Source organism: Lissotriton helveticus, chromosome 2_1 (genome assembly GCF_964261635.1).
Source record: "Lissotriton helveticus chromosome 2_1, aLisHel1.1, whole genome shotgun sequence".
NCBI lineage: Eukaryota > Metazoa > Chordata > Amphibia > Caudata > Salamandridae > Lissotriton > Lissotriton helveticus.
In genome coordinates this window covers 652,338,938-652,356,017 of record NC_136059.1, presented here as the reverse complement: position 1 = coordinate 652,356,017, position 17,080 = coordinate 652,338,938, and positions in this window count along the sequence as shown.

Below are 17,080 nucleotides of genomic sequence, written 5' to 3'. Positions count from 1 at the left end.
AGGAGCCCACACACCGGTTAGTATTTATGGATTTTAATTTTGAAAAACGGCACGCAGCCCACTGTGGTGTGATGAGACTACAAGATCCAGGAAACCCTGGCAGGTAACCACGCCCCCCGGGGCGGGATCTGCAAAACCAAGATGTACTTAATTGCGATGTGCCGACCTTTTCAAACTAAAAGTATGCAGCCCATGATGAAGTGCTTTCAAGCACGAAACGCGTCGGGAAGCAGAGCTCTTAATAATGATGCCATCGCGCTCCATCCTGTGCAGTGCTTTCATTAAAAGAAATTTTGGCAGATACTAACCGGTGTGTGGGCTCCTCCATAGCAGGCACCTTTTTGATGGATATATATATCTATATATATATATATATATATATATAGTATATATATATATATATATATAGATATATATATAGATATATACACATATATATTTATATATATGTATATTATATATATATATATATATGTGTAGATATATATATATATATATATATATATATTCACTGAAAAAACCATAGGTTATAGACCATATATAGTTAGGAATTAGCATTTAAAAAACCTTATTTTACTCACACAAAACCATTGAAATTCCATATATAGTTAGTTGCACTAACTATATATCGCGCACCCGCAATCCACTGCTGATCATGTCACATATTACATCATTCATGACATGGTCAGTGACATCACTGATGACATCACTGATGACATCTCAAATGACATCACTGATGATATCACTGATGACATCTCAAATGACATCACTGATGACTACATCCAGTGACTGTATAATTCTGTAAAGTTAAAATATGTCTTACATATTGAAGAATGAGTGGATGTATAAGTGTCTTGATGAAGGATTTAGTAGGGGCATGGCTGACTGTATGAGTGACTGATTAAATGTGTCTCACTGAGTGCATGGGTTAGTGACTAAACTGTCTTAATTTGTGCATCATTATGTCTGTTGTTCTGTAAACTGCTGCATGTGTTGATCATTAGCTATATGATTAACTGTATGGGTTATTGATTGGTTGCCCAAGCATTTGTATGGGAGACTGAGTGTGTGTCTGGGTGGCTGGGAGGTGTATGACTCTCTGCATAGATGTGTGAGCAGTTGATTGACTAGATGTATGGGTTCAAAAGTGCATGTGGAAACAGCTGTATGGGCGGTTGACTGTGTGCATGAGTGTATTGGTGAGTGAATGGATATCTCAGTGCTACATGTCAAAGTAAGTACATATGTAAAACACAGTACATGTCAGAGTTGACATATATAAATAACTGTGCATAAGAGCCAGTGAATGTGTGAGTGGCTGTATGGATCATTGTGAACTTGTATCCAGGATTGTATAAGTGAGTAAATATGTTTTAGTATATGTTTGAATAAGTAAGGTGTGTATAACTGTATAGTTGAGGAAATGGAGGTGTGATTGATTCTTTGCATGACTGACTAAGTGTCTGAGTAACTCCATGGATGAGTGACAGTCTATGAGTGTCTGTTTACACTGAGTGTATCTAAGGTTATATTAGAGTCTGAAGAGGTTCATCGTATTATCACATGAATGATGTCATCAGTGATGTGATCAGTAATGTCAAATGAGATGTAATCAGTGATGTCATTTGAGATGTCATCAGTGATGTCATCAGTGATGTCATTTGAGATGTCATCAGTGATGTCATCAGTGATGTCATTTGAGATGTCATCAGTGATGTCATCAGTGATGTCACTGACCATGTCATGAATGATGTAATATGTGACATGATCAGCAGTGGATTGCGGGTGCGCGATATATAGTTAGTGCAACTAACTATATATGGAATTTCAATGGTTTTGTGTGAGTAAAATAAGGTTTTTTAAATGCTAATTCCTAACTATATATGGTCTATAACCTATGGTTTTTTCAGTGAATTTTCAAGGTTTTGTAAATGCTAATTCCTAACTATATATGGTCTATAACCTATGGTTTTTTCAGTGAATTTCAATGGTTTTTTAATAGCAAATATCATAAGCTGTCGAATGTCAAGTACGTGGTAAGTGAAAACATTTTCGTGTTTATGCACACTGATCTGCTTTGAATGGTGCCCCCCCCCCTCATTTCTATTAGGAGTACTCTCTGTTTGCAGATAGTGAAAGGTAGTTAACGCAGGCCTTTGCCCCCGTTGTAATCCGTCGTGCCTGCTTCTCTCTCCATTTGATTGATTGTTATCCAAGTATTTACTGTTTTAGAATTAGTTCTCTTTGGTTCATTCTCTATTTACAAACAAACACAGAGTCGCAATACTCTGTTTAGTCTTTGCAGATAACGAAAAATCGTGTAAAAAAAAAGAAAAGGAATCGAGCAAAATCAGTAGGCCACTAATGGGATCTCTTTTTGACCTCGCTAAAATAGAAACATTAGGAACAACCCCTCATGACAAATACAAAACTAGTGAGATGAACTGAACTCCACACAATGATGGCTGCAAAACAGCTCGGCTCCGCCACCCACCCCGCCCAAAATAACGATGAAGAGCGGCTGCCATGATTGGTTGCGGAATGGCCACGACGGAGCTACGAAATGGTGCTGCTCTCATGCTAACCCCAGCTTCAGTCTGAAACATCCAGAAACACTGTAGACTACCAATTCGATCAGTTCCGGTAGCGCCCCAATGTAACCCGGTAGAGAAGAACTAGCCCTCCCCTCTTTGACTGATGGTTCTTGTTGCCTGTCCCTTCTGTTGTCATTTAACAGAACTATTTAGCCTGCTGAAAGGGGTTGTGTTCCGACCGCTGGTTGGTGGAGACATTTTGACTATATTCTGTACCTGCGTTGTCGCGTAATGCGTCATATGACGCGCCGCGTTAGCGCATCCGGAAGTCATCCGGGGCGCGCAGCGCGTAACGTAAGCATAACAAGTCATGTGACTTGTTAATAAAACTTTTCATTGGTTCATTTTACTTTTCTTATTGTAATGATGAAAGGCTTGGTCATATGACCTAAAAATTACGCTTTTCATTACTTCCGAACATTATTTTTTCTTAAATATATGTTATAATGTTCCAGGCTAATGTACTTTCCCGGAAATTTTACAACTGTCCTGCAAGTAAAATATATTCTTTTTTCGAGAAAAAGAGCGTTTCTTCGTCCCATGACGGAGCCGTTGAGCAAAAGAGGGTCGACCTGCTGTCTTAGTCGCCGATACGCCTGAATATGAGATTCTTATCGATCACTTTATGTTGCAGGAATAGAAAACACAACAGCCCTTGACCATTTATCTTTACTGCGTTCCTTCGTATTATACCTTTTACCCTTCATGTAATTGGTCTGCTTTATTTCACTTGCCTTTTAATGATTCTAAAACAGTCACTATTATTAAAAACTTTACCAATGTATATACTACTACCATGTTTTCTTTTAAAAACCTTTATTGTGAAAATTTCATTATACAAATACGAGCCTATAACCACGTGGGCCTGCCACGGAGCAAACTGTAATCGTATATGATGAATAGACATTTACACTGTAGAGGAACGTAACGGGCGGGCCATTAGGTTGCAAGAACTAAGGTGTCTAACAGTTACGGAATCGGTGGACGTACATTTTATAATTAAAATACAACAGGGCCAGTTACAATAAAATTATCTAGATATACATTTGCGGGCAAGTACCATGGGTGACGTTAATTCGAACTTTCAACAGTACAGTAATCAATAACACATCAGAACTTAATATCAATAGGGATGTCGAAATATTCAATCAATTCTCGTCCCCGCCCGCCATGTGCTTCAAAACTGCATACGTATCTCGTGATTTCAAGGTTCTGCAACCAGTACACAACAAGGAGTTACGAGTCCCATTTATTCCGGCGCCATTTTGGGCGAGGACGGGCAGGTCCAGGATATAGTCAAAATGTCTCTACCAACCATCGACTATGATGATGTTCATATGCTGTATTTATTAGAGTAACACTCATCTGTCCACATGAAATTAATTTGCCACAATCTAAACATGTCATTTTAATCTTTCCAAAGTTCTTCTAAATATTTGGGACCGTTTCCCTTGCCTCTGAAGCTCTCAGTGCCACTTCTTTGATGAATGTACTAGCAGGTCAGGGGTTCTCCTCCAAATCTCTCTTTTATGCAGCACTATAATTAATTGGTGCCACCTCTCCATATGACGATGCATGGTATAGTTACCACAACTATATTTTTTTTCGGTTCCTCTGGAGAGTTCATCGTGGCAGATGAAGCGTGTAACGTACCGGGCATTTACCTTTTTTTGCATGTACAGGAAAGGAAAAAAAAATCGAGCGTCCGAGTTCTAAGGTGTCCCAGGGCCATTTTAGTGGACCAGGCCCAAATCCAAAGAACAGGCCGCCATTTTGAGAGTCCTCTTGCAGCCGCCTGTCGCTGTAGCATCAAGAGCAGCCGAAACTCAGCTGAATGGCAACTGAAACGGTAAAGGGGCGCCCCACTACAGCAGACGAGCCTCCACCTAGGAAGGCCCATTCACGCCGGCTCCCCCCCCTTCGGGCACCCCACGCCGTTATTCGGAGCAGTATTGTAGGATGGCCACACCAGTGCGGCAACTTGCTAGACATCACCTCGGTGGTAACCGAATCTCAACGCCTTGTGGTGTCTTCTATTCAGAAAACATTGTTATGCTGCCTTCGACCTATTCGCCGCAAGTGCGCACACAACTCAACTGCATAGCTTGCTAGACACCACCTCGGTGCCATCCGGATCTTGGAATGTCAGCACCTTTTGGTGTCTTCTCTTCAGAAAATATTGTTGCGCTGCCTTTGGCCCCATTCGCACATCAGTCCGCTACTGACGCCATCTCACAGGCTAATGGGGCGCCCCACGCCGACTTTCAGCATTGTAGAATGACCACACCAGTACAGCAACTTGCTAGACATCACCTTGGTGCCATCCGGATCTCGGCGCCCCACTGCAGATGAAGTGCCTCTCAACTATGAAACCACCACGGTGACATCCGGATCTTGGCGCGTTGTGCTGCCTTCGGCATATTCGCACATCGGTCCGCTACTGACGCCATCTCACAGGCTAATGGGGCGACCCACGCCGAGTTTCAGCATTGTAGGATGACCACACCAGTACAGCAACTTGCTAGACATCACCTCGGTGCCATCCGAATCTTGGCATCTCAACGCCTAGTGGTATCTTCCATACAAAAAATATTGTTACGCTGCCTTTGGCCCCATTCGCACATCAGTCCGCAACTTAGACATCACCTCGGTGCCATCCGGATCTTGGCATCTCAGCGCCTTGTGGTGTCAGTGTGGTAAATAAATAATTAATACCCTATTTTTGACTAGACTTATAGCATAACAGATAGCTCAATAAAATAAGAGTCAAGATTCGAGGTAGTAGGAGTTTCTGCAGGTTTATTACAGCATAAGGACAGGATCAGGACAACCTGCATGGGAATAGGACAATAAGGCCCGGCAGCTGCCGGGGCTGGGTCTGGGATGAGCGCGCTAACATTTAATAACAAAACATTGACTTATATACATAGCGCAAACACATAGCATTACATTGCAGTAGGCGTAACAGTAGGTGGAGCAGAAGGCGTGACGCGTAGCAGTCGCGAGAGATAACAGAAATAAGAGGTGTAACTGGGAGTTTACTTAGACATGTGATGCAAACGTAACAGAATATGTCATGAATGGGCGGAAACATAGGAGGGGGCTACCTAAGGAGCCGGGACCTCTAACCTAATGGTGCGCGAAAACTGGCAATGACGTGTTACTAGGAGAAGCTGGGGGCTACGAACTCTGTGCTAGGAGTAGAGACTAGAGTCTGGAGGGTCGGAGCGACATGTACCTAAACCCTATCTGGTATCTGATGTTTAGGGAACATGTTGATATAAACTAGAAGTCATGAGGGGAAAAGCTAACTTGATTCTAAGACTGGACCATGCATTATTCTACATGAAGTGCGTGATGAAGAATACTAAATGACCATTAAATACAGTATTTCTCTAACGTGGAGACGAGAAGGCTAGACAATGACGGAAACTATTGATGCAGTTCAGTAGCTTAGGAATGCAGAGGAGGAGGACTGAACTGATAGCAGGAACTATAACATACTTTTGGCAGACTCAGAGGCAGAGCCGGGGTGCACCGGGCACTGCAAGGCAGGAAGTGAGTGAAGGGTCGAGGATACAGGTGGGGGCTGTATCGCTCCTTAGCGAGGCTTTCAGGAGACAGGAGCTGAATCTGTGGTCCGGGCCCTTTTGAGGCCTGGAAACGGAGACTTTATAATTGAATAACGTGCACACTGAGAAACGTGGCAACATTACTTACATAGGCCTGATATTCGTAGTATTCACGAGGACTGGAAAATAGCATACTAGAGGTGGACACAACTGGAATTGCGTCATTAATCGGACATGGGGAATAACATATGCATATTGGTCATGCACACATAACATATGATGGATGAAGCGTAGGGACACAGAACATGGCAAAATTTACTTTTCCACATTCCCTCCTTGTCACTACGTTTCCATCAGGAAACATCAATTTTCATGATACCATTTATCATTTCATACAGTACCATTTGCTCGTCTCGAATTGTCTTGGAACGGGATTTAGAACGGGGCTTGGGACTAGGAATACAAGAGGTAGCACACATGCTGCAAATCGCAGGGCCACATTGTATACAGAGGCAGCAGCTAAATATGATCGCTACTGCAATACCTAGAAAGGACAGGACTTTCCATCCCCATGCGGAAATTATATTCCAGAACCAACCGGACCATGTCCAGGTGCCTGGATCTTGATGTAACAGATGGGCAATTTTATGGAGTCTGGTTATAGCTGAATAAACAGACGGCGCGTTATTTGGAATGAAAATACAACAACTGGATCCGAGAACTCTACAGGCCCCGCCCCTATCGGCCAGTATGACGTCAAGGACGAGACGATTCTGTAAAACGACAATTCTCATAAAGGATTGCTCTTCAGTTAAGTTACCTAGAGCGGAGGCAGTCTCATCTACTACTGCTTCAAGGGTTCTTGTTAACCTACGAATGAGCTTACTATTTACAACTGTACCTAAATAAGGGAAAACACCTTTATCTATATCGATGAATTGCTCTGCGGCGGTTTCAGTATAATCGACAATCGGGAGATTTCTCTTGTGTCTAGTGTGTACTAAGAAAGAATTCCTATGATAGTCAGGTGGGGCTAGAAAAACAGGTGGCAGTAGGAAAGCAATGTAACAGGTTCCCTCCCAATCGAGGGGCAGACGGACATATGCAGTTTGACCACAAATAAAATAAGAATGACGTGAAGCTTTAAAAATAAATTTCCTACCGTCACCATACTGGATAACAGTAGTACATTCACTATGACCTATATGTACAGAACCATAACTACGGACACATAATTCGCCTTTGACTGGTAGTACTGAAATAGCGGGTGAGTCTGGAGTAGTATCAGACTGAACATTCAGAACCATGAAATTCGACGAATAATTTCCTAAATTATATACTTCATTTTCTAAATCTAAACCTGTTCTGTGGGGGAGACCTTGCTTGTCTGGGAAACATGTACTGTTAAGAAAAGACATATCTGTTGAGGATGACGTTAACGTGGACCATGCTCCACACGAACCATTGTGTGAGAATGGATAAGGAAAGAGTGGCAGAACTCCCTTCGGCGTCTGGAAAGGGGGGAGTCGACCACACACCCAACAATTAGTGGCATTGCTGGTCTGGTGTGAATAATGTAACATACGGATAAATGTGTTATTACGCATAGCGAGGCGGTATGAATATTCGTGAGGAGGCAGATCACTAAACGTGTGCTCTACTGTAGCATGAGCAGACATATTTACATGAGGAACTGGAAAACACAGATAGAAAGCATAGCTGGTGCAGGAAGCCATTATGCTGATGAATAATACGAAACTCAGAAAAACGATACATTTGATTGAGCTTTGACTGACTCTCTCACTATGGGGGTCTATTTTATACATGTCAGAAACAGTCTAACCGTTTCACCTAGGGGAGGACTTATACAATCAAACTGGCTGACTTATTAGACCTGAGCTTTAACTTATACTCCTGTTGCGGAGTTTTCTCTAACAAGGGAGGGGTTGTAATAATGTCTTGTGCGGGACAGTCCTTTAAAACAATGTTCTGGCAATCCTTCGAATCCTGGGAAATGTTCTTGGAAATGTTTTTGAAGACTGGTTTCGATCCTTTGAAAAGTTTTACATGAGAAAGGTGGACCCACCCCTTCCTGCCTTCCAACTTGACGGCAGTTCGGGTGGTCAAGAGGACCTGACGTGGCTCTTTCCAACGTGGTTCCAGCGGACTTGATCTGTCAAAATTTCTGATCATCACAAGGGAGCCTGGAACGATCTCGTGCGGTGCCACCTCGGTATTGTCTGGAAATGCGGCGGCAACCTGTGAACGACATGAGTTGAGGGCAGACATCAAGGAAGCTAGGTAATCTGTCAGCATATTACATGAAACATCGGTAATACTTCGGGGTCTAGGAGTACCCCACATGTTAGGGGGGCGGCCGAAAACGACCTCATACGGGGACAGACCTGATCTGGAATGTGCGACCATACGCATGTAAAACAGAGCGACTGGCAGAGCTATTAACCAGTCCACACCCTTGTCTTTACAGACTTTTGCAATGCGGATTTTCAGAGTCTGATTATGCCTTTCGACTAGTCCAGCTGCTTCTGGATGGCGTACACAATGAAACTTCCACTGGTACCCTAACAAAAGGGAAACGTGTTTCATGAGTTCAGATGAGAATGGCTGGCCGTTATCAGAATATACGACTCTAGGGAGTCCATATCTAGGGAAAAATTCACGAACCAACTGCTTGGCAGTGGTCGCGGCTGTGTAATCTGGGACTGGATATGCTTCTGTCCACCTGGACAAAGCGCATACAACTACAAGGACATACTTGAAACCTCGACATCGCTCCATCTGAATATAATCCATCTGGAGGACCTCAAAAGGGTGGTCAGGGGGCTGGAAACCACCTTGTTCCACCGGGACACTTTTACCTGGATTAAACTGACAACATATCATACAGGTACGGACTTTCTGCTTGGCTGCAGCTCGTAAATGCTTGTTGAACCAAATGTTCTGGATACTGTCTAACATAGCTTTTTCTCCTAAATGTGCTGGACTATGTGCGGTATTGATAATGACTTGAACCATAGAATCGGGGAGAAACCATGTGGCTCTACCCTTCGTTAACCATCCTTGATCTGTCTGGACCCCTCCTTGTACAGACCATTTCTTGATTTCATCGGGAGTAGCATGTGACTGGATATCTATGACATCTTGAGTAGGGTCCTTAACTGTCATGCATGTAGTCAGATCTGGAATATGTGTCTGATTAACTGGAATGTCTGGAGTCTGTGCTGTAAGCTTGGCTGTGCGGTCTGCTAAATCATTACCTTGGGAAATAATGTCTGTGACTTTCGTATGTGCTTTGCATTTCATAATAGCAATAGATGTCGGTAAATGTATGGCATCTAACAGGGCTTGAATAAGGAGACCATGCTGAATCTTGGTTCCATGAGAAGTCATGAAACCTCTCTCCTGCCAGAGCACTCCGAAGTCGTGTACAACTCCGAATGCGTAACGTGAATCTGTGTAAACATTAACCTTCAGGTTCTTGGCATGTATACAGGCTTGTGTCAGAGCGACTAGCTCTGCTGCTTGAGCGGACAGAGTATCAATACGGTGTGTTTCAATAACTTCAGTGTCAGTAGTCACTGCATACGCGGCGACTAGTTCTCCTGTACTAGTTCTCATACATGAACCATCCACATAAAGTGTCAGGTCGGGATCTGGTAACGGAATGTCTGTCAGGTCTTGTCTTGGCTTTGTCGTAATGTTAACTACTTCCACACAATCATGTGGGTCTGGATTTGAATTAACTGATGGTAACAGTGTAGCAGGATTCAGAACGTTGCAGCGTCTAATTTCTATGTGTGGCTGGAACAGTGTCAATTCATAACCTGTTAAACGTGCAATTGTCAAGTGCTGAGTTTGTGTTCGGTTTAAAAGAACTTCTACTGAATGTGGGACCTGTACTGTCAGGGAATGTCCTAAAACTATGGAATCACTTTGTCTGATAGCTAGTGCTGTGGCTGCAACTGACTTGAGGCACGCAGGCAACGCCTGGGCGACTGGATCTAATGTGCTCGAAAAATAAGCACAGGGTTTGTATTGACCTGCTTGATCTTGTGTGAGAACAGATAATGCTGTACCTTTGCGTTCTGTAACGAAAAGTGTAAAAGGCTTACTGTAGTTCGGTGTAGCTAGAACTGGAGCTTAACATAGGGCTTTCTTTAACTCGTTAAAACTAAGTGTATGTTCAGATGTCCAAGGGAGGACAGTCGATACGGCTGCCTCCTGTGTCGTTAACTGTATCAGTGGCTTGGCTAGAAATGCATACTGGGGAATCCATTGTCTACAATAAGAAGTAAGGCCGATAAAGGCACGTACCTCCTTCTGGGTTCTGGGCTGGGGAAGACTCGCTATTAACTGGATACGGTCTGGTGTCAACTGCCTACCCCTCTTGGACAGCAAGTGTCCTAAGTATACCACTTGCTGGACACAGAATTGAAGCTTCGAAGGTGACACCTTGTGCCCCATCTCGGCTAGAAAATACAAAACTGTAAGGGATGCTCGCTCGCAAGCACGTTCAGAACGGGCTGTGATCAGTAGATCATCGACATACTGGAGTAGGGCAGTGTCAGTTGGCATGTGAATGTTGTCTAGTTGTCTCTTGAGTGCTTGACTGTAAATACTAGGGCTTTCTGTGAAACCTTGAGGAGCGCGTGTAAACATATAGCTCCTTCCATTTAAACAAAATCCGAAAAGAAACTGGCTGTCTGGATGAATTGGAACACTAAAAAATGCATTCTTGAGGTCAATAACAGTGAAAAACATGGCTTCGGAATCAATGGCTGTTAACAGGGAAGAAATGTCTGGGACAACTGGGTACTGAGGAATAATACATTTGTTAAGCTCTCGTAAATCAATCACTAATCGATATACTGGGGGTGCATTTGGATCAGTACGTTTCATGACTGGAATGATCGGAGAATTACACACATTGGAGTCAGTTTCTACAACTACTCCTTGAGCCATGAGCTCGTCAATAATTTTGGATAAGGCTGCTACAGCCTCAGGTGGCAATCTGTACTGTCTGATTCGGGGTAACACTACACCTGGTTTGAGAGTCACACGATAGGGTGTGATTTGCATGTAACCTACATCAGTTGGACCTTGCGCCCATAAATGCTGCGGAACATTAGACAATCTTGAATCAAAATCTCGTAATACATAGTGACCCTTAAAGTCACGTAGGAACAGACGTATTCCCTCTGGGGAACAGCAAATAACTGCACCTAACTCTTTCAGTGTCTTAATACCTAATAGATTTTCTGGACATGACTTAGTAAGTAACAGGTCAGTAGTGCGGGACAATGGACCTACTTCTAGAGTTACTGGCTTAGATATTTCATTAACTATTGGCTTTCCTGAAAATCCAAGGGAAACATTTCTTGAGCCTGAGAGCGGAGCCCCTGGAACTTCGGCATGACTAATTGTGGTCCTACTTGCCCCTGTATCGATCAAAAACTTTCTGTCTTTCCCTAATACTTGACTGTGAACATAGGGACCTTCTTGATCTACAGGTATCTCGATGAGAGGCAAGCCTACCTCCCTCTCTAGGCTGTTTCATGAATATGACTGGTACTCTGGATACTCGGACTGTGCATACTGGTACATCTGCGATGTAACGTGCTGTGTTGCAGCAATAGGCTGCGGTACTGTAACTGTCTGTGGTGCATTCTGTGACTGAGGAGTCTGTGAAACTTGTTCTTGTCTCGGCGGACGTGGTCTTTCTTTAGTCTTACCAGTAGCTATGTTATGTTTCAGAACTGCACACTCGTTTATAAAATGACCTGGCTGTTTACAATAATTGCAGTTCCCTTTAACGGGAGCTGCAGGATGACTGGCTTGATTCGGACCCCTCTTCTGACTGTCTTGAGGAACAGATTGTGCAACTAGCACTTTCATTTTCGTGTCTTTCATACGTTTTCTCTCGTGTTCTTGCTCTTCTCTGATTCTATTCTGGTGATACTGGAGCATCTGGAGCATCTGGGACGGAGTATTTGCTTGCCAGGTGCTTTCGACTTTCAAAACTCGGTTTTTAATTTGTGGACTTGAATTCTCGACTAATTTGGTAACGAAAAGATGAGGGTATGACTCACTACTTGTCTTGAGACCACTGTTAATACTGAAACATTTCTCAAATCTAGAATAAAAATCACTAATATCCTCATCTTGTTTCTGTTTACAGGCTGAGATTGCATCCCAGTCTTCTTTCCTAGTTGTCAATAATCTAGGTAAAACTTGAATCAATAATTCTGGTAATTCTTTACATTTATCTCCAAGACCGGTACCTGGTACTCGTGCCTTGTCTTCAGCTTCTAGAGCTGTCCAATCGATCTTTTTCTCTCCCACCTCCCATTCTTTTTCCTTTAACTTTTCATACACCCCTGCGGGTAGCAGGACCTTTAACATTTTAATGATATCTGGGTAAGTGTATTCTCCCATACGGAGCATGTCTTTTAATTCTCTATGGAACCCCGCTGGATCTTTGTCATGACAGGGGATTAATTTCTTCATTTCAAGAAGTTCCATCTTTGATATCGGAGTGTATACAAACACTCGTTGCATTACGCCACCCGCCCCTTGGACTGGGTGGACTTCTCGTAGCGGATTCTGTCTGTCTATGTAGAATGGTTTACTTTCTGGGGGTGAGACATGAACAAAAATGCGGGTTCAGGAACGTTCTATACTTGTGGCGCTGTTCTAGAATGACACTAATTAAATCAGTACCTAGACCTTTCCATCTGTACTGGAGTAACTCGTTCAGAATATCATGCAACGGACCTGGATCAGAATGTTGACCCTCATACAGAGTAATGAGGTGCTGGATCATATACATACCCACCAGTCGTTGCTCGGCTGGGGGCAGTTTCAGAAACACTTGTGCCACTATTTCGTCTGGAAAAGTGGTAGAATCAGTAATCCATCGGACTGCTGATCGGGCTAGTTCTTGTTCGTGCATGGTACTTAATTCGCTATAACCGACTCGTGATTTCAGAATGTGATCGGTAGCTTGAAATACTTGTTCTAGAGAGCCTCGTTCTGGTGCTGGATGATGAAAAATAGACTTAGGTTCTGGACGTAAATGGCGATCTGGAAATCTGGATTTTCCTACATACGCTATTCTGGCGGGATTCTCGTCTTCCTCTTCAGGATCAGAGATACTTTCTTTCTCGCTTACTTGTGCTGCTTTACGCTGTTCGTGTAACCTTATTATTTCTTTACGAATTTTCTTGTACATACTTTCCATGGCACTAATGGTCTTGTGCTTACCCTCGGCTATATTATCACTCCACCTTGTTAGGATTCTCATTTCGGCGGGATCTTTAGACGGGTAATCTTGTTCTCTTATTAGACAATTGATCAGGAACTTTAATATCATGAGCTGAATCTCGGCTTTCCTTTGAGACATAATTTCGCCAATACTTTCTGGATCATCCCCTGTACGGATGAAACGATATATTCTGTCTAGATCTTCTTTCATATTTGGTAAGGTGACTAGATACTCGGTCACCCTTCTTACGCGTACGGAATATAAAACCATATTATACTCGCCTGGGACTGTGTCATAGACACATTCGGCAAGGGCTTGTCTGATTTCTGTAACAGACTTATTACTTTTTGGAGTACGCTGTGATGCTTGAGCATGTAATTCGAGTGCTGATAAACGTTTGTGTGGCGGCGGGGTTTGAGGAGGACCTCCTCCTGCGGCCCCTAGACTAGAATCGTCGACTGACATTCTTCGTGCTTGCAGGGTCGGTAATTGTAACGTGGGCTGAACTTGTATGGCAGGCTGACCCGGGGGTACCGTAACAGGTACTCCGGTGTCTGGAGGAACGGGAAGTGCCTGATTTACAGGGACAGGTGGAGCGCGAACTGGATTTGCATATTCTGGAACTGTGTCGTCCAAATAGGACGAAATAAAAATATCAGCTGCGGTCGGTTTGTGACGTAGCTTGGTCGGAACTAATGGTGGCGGGAAATTACTGGGTGCCTCTGGGGTCGCTTTTGGCAAGCCTTCGGCAAGGAGAGGATACATACCCTTAATAAGGGCATGCCTCTGTCTGTCTGACTGTTCGGCTTTGACTTGTTCACCTATCTCGATTAATTCTCTTTCTTGGGCTCGTTCTTGGGATTCTCTACTTAACTCTGACTTTCTGACTTCCTTTTCCGTTCTTCTATGCGCTTCCTTACGCCATAACTCGATGGCATCTTTCTGTGACTGTCTGGCTTTCTTTTTCCATAATGCTTCTTCTACTCGCATGATACATTCGGCATCCCATGTACCCGATACGGGCCATCTATACTTTTCTTCTAACTGTTTGGTATACTCTACCCATAAATCTAGATACAATATGGCGCTTATGCCATGTTTCTGATACATAAAGTGACCTGGACTGTCCCTAGGCGGAACAGGAACTGCTGCTTCCAGCAGACCCTTTCTAGTTTTTAACTGACGTAACTTGGAAAAGAGCGGCATTCTAAACTTGAATCGGAACACAATACAATACACGAAAAACAATAACAATTGGGAAAACAATTCAGGCATACCACGACGTTGAAAATACATTAAACAACATTATAAATAACAGTTCGAACAGAATACTACCTGAAAATACTGAAAACAGAAACAGAACAGAATTCTCGAGAACGGAACAGACTAGAGTTACTGGATGCACTGCTGTAACAGTACGGAACATACCGGTCCCATAAAGGAACGCATCAAGACCCGTATCCACCTAGGTGAACACTTCGTTTGTGGGCTTGGGTACCACCAACCCACGGACCAGGAGTCAATTTAGACTGACCCTGTCTAGACACTACCCCAGCAATGGTACTCACCGGGCAGCACGGAACGGAAGGCCTCGGACGGGACTGGACTACGACGACAAACTTCGGACTTCGGACTTCAGTTACGGGTGGGCCTCCGGATACCTCGGACCTTGGACTCTCGGCTTGGGCTCTGGTCGGGACTCGCCGCGTTCCTCCACCGTCTCGTTCGGATGCTGGACCGCCTCCTCCGTCTCCTCCGTGGGCCTGAGGGATACTTGGAGCAGAAATATCTGCCAGTGCACGGTATGGTTCCGTCACGACTGCAGAGGGTCAGGGGGTCGGCGTGGCTTCACCGACGCGTGGGGAAAGGGCAAGTCCCTGTTCGGGCGCCATTATGTGGTAAATAAATAATTAATACCCTATTTTTGACTAGACTTATAGCATAACAGATAGCTCAATAAAATAAGAGTCAAGATTCGAGGTAGTAGGAGTTTCTGCAGGTTTATTACAGCATAAGGACAGGATCAGGACAACCTGCATGGGAATAGGACAATAAGGCCCGGCAGCTGCCGGGGCTGGGTCTGGGATGAGCGCGCTAACATTTAATAACAAAACATTGACTTATATACATAGCGCAAACACATAGCATTACATTGCAGTAGGCGTAACAGTAGGTGGAGCAGAAGGCGTGACGCGTAGCAGTCGCGAGAGATAACAGAAATAAGAGGTGTAACTGGGAGTTTACTTAGACATGTGATGCAAACGTAACAGAATATGTCATGAATGGGCGGAAACATAGGAGGGGGCTACCTAAGGAGCCGGGACCTCTAACCTAATGGTGCGCGAAAACTGGCAATGACGTGTTACTAGGAGAAGCTGGGGGCTACGAACTCTGTGCTAGGAGTAGAGACTAGAGTCTGGAGGGTCGGAGCGACATGTACCTAAACCCTATCTGGTATCTGATGTTTAGGGAACATGTTGATATAAACTAGAAGTCATGAGGGGAAAAGCTAACTTGATTCTAAGACTGGACCATGCATTATTCTACATGAAGTGCGTGATGAAGAATACTAAATGACCATTAAATACAGTATTTCTCTAACGTGGAGACGAGAAGGCTAGACAATGACGGAAACTATTGATGCAGTTCAGTAGCTTAGGAATGCAGAGGAGGAGGACTGAACTGATAGCAGGAACTATAACATACTTTTGGCAGACTCAGAGGCAGAGCCGGGGTGCACCGGGCACTGCAAGGCAGGAAGTGAGTGAAGGGTCGAGGATACAGGTGGGGGCTGTATCGCTCCTTAGCGAGGCTTTCAGGAGACAGGAGCTGAATCTGTGGTCCGGGCCCTTTTGAGGCCTGGAAACGGAGACTTTATAATTGAATAACGTGCACACTGAGAAACGTGGCAACATTACTTACATAGGCCTGATATTCGTAGTATTCACGAGGACTGGAAAATAGCATACTAGAGGTGGACACAACTGGAATTGCGTCATTAATCGGACATGGGGAATAACATATGCATATTGGTCATGCACACATAACATATGATGGATGAAGCGTAGGGACACAGAACATGGCAAAATTTACTTTTCCACATCAGTCAGAAAATATTGTTGCGCTGCCTTTGGCCCCATTCGCACATCAGTCCGCTACTGACACCATCTCACAGGCCAACAGGGCGCCCCACGCCGACTTTTACCATTGTACAATGGCCACACCAGTGCCACAACTTGCTAGACACCACCTCGGTGCCATCCGGATCTTGGCATCTCAGCGCCTTGTGGTGTCTTCAAATCAGAAAATATTGTTGCGCTGCCTTTGGCCCCATTCGCACATCGGTCCGCTACTGACGCCATCTCACAGGCCAACGGGGCGCCCCACGCCGACTTTCAACATTGTAGGATGGCCACAGAAGTGCGACAACTTACTAGACACCACCTCGGTGCCATCCGGATCTTGGCGCGTTGTGCTGCCTTCGGCCTATTCGCACATCGGTCCGCTACTGACGCAAACTCACAGGCCAACGGGGCGCCCCACGCCGACTTTCAGCATTGTAGGATGGCCACACCAGTGCACCTTACTAGACACCACCTCGGTGCCATCCGGATCTTGACGCGTAGTGA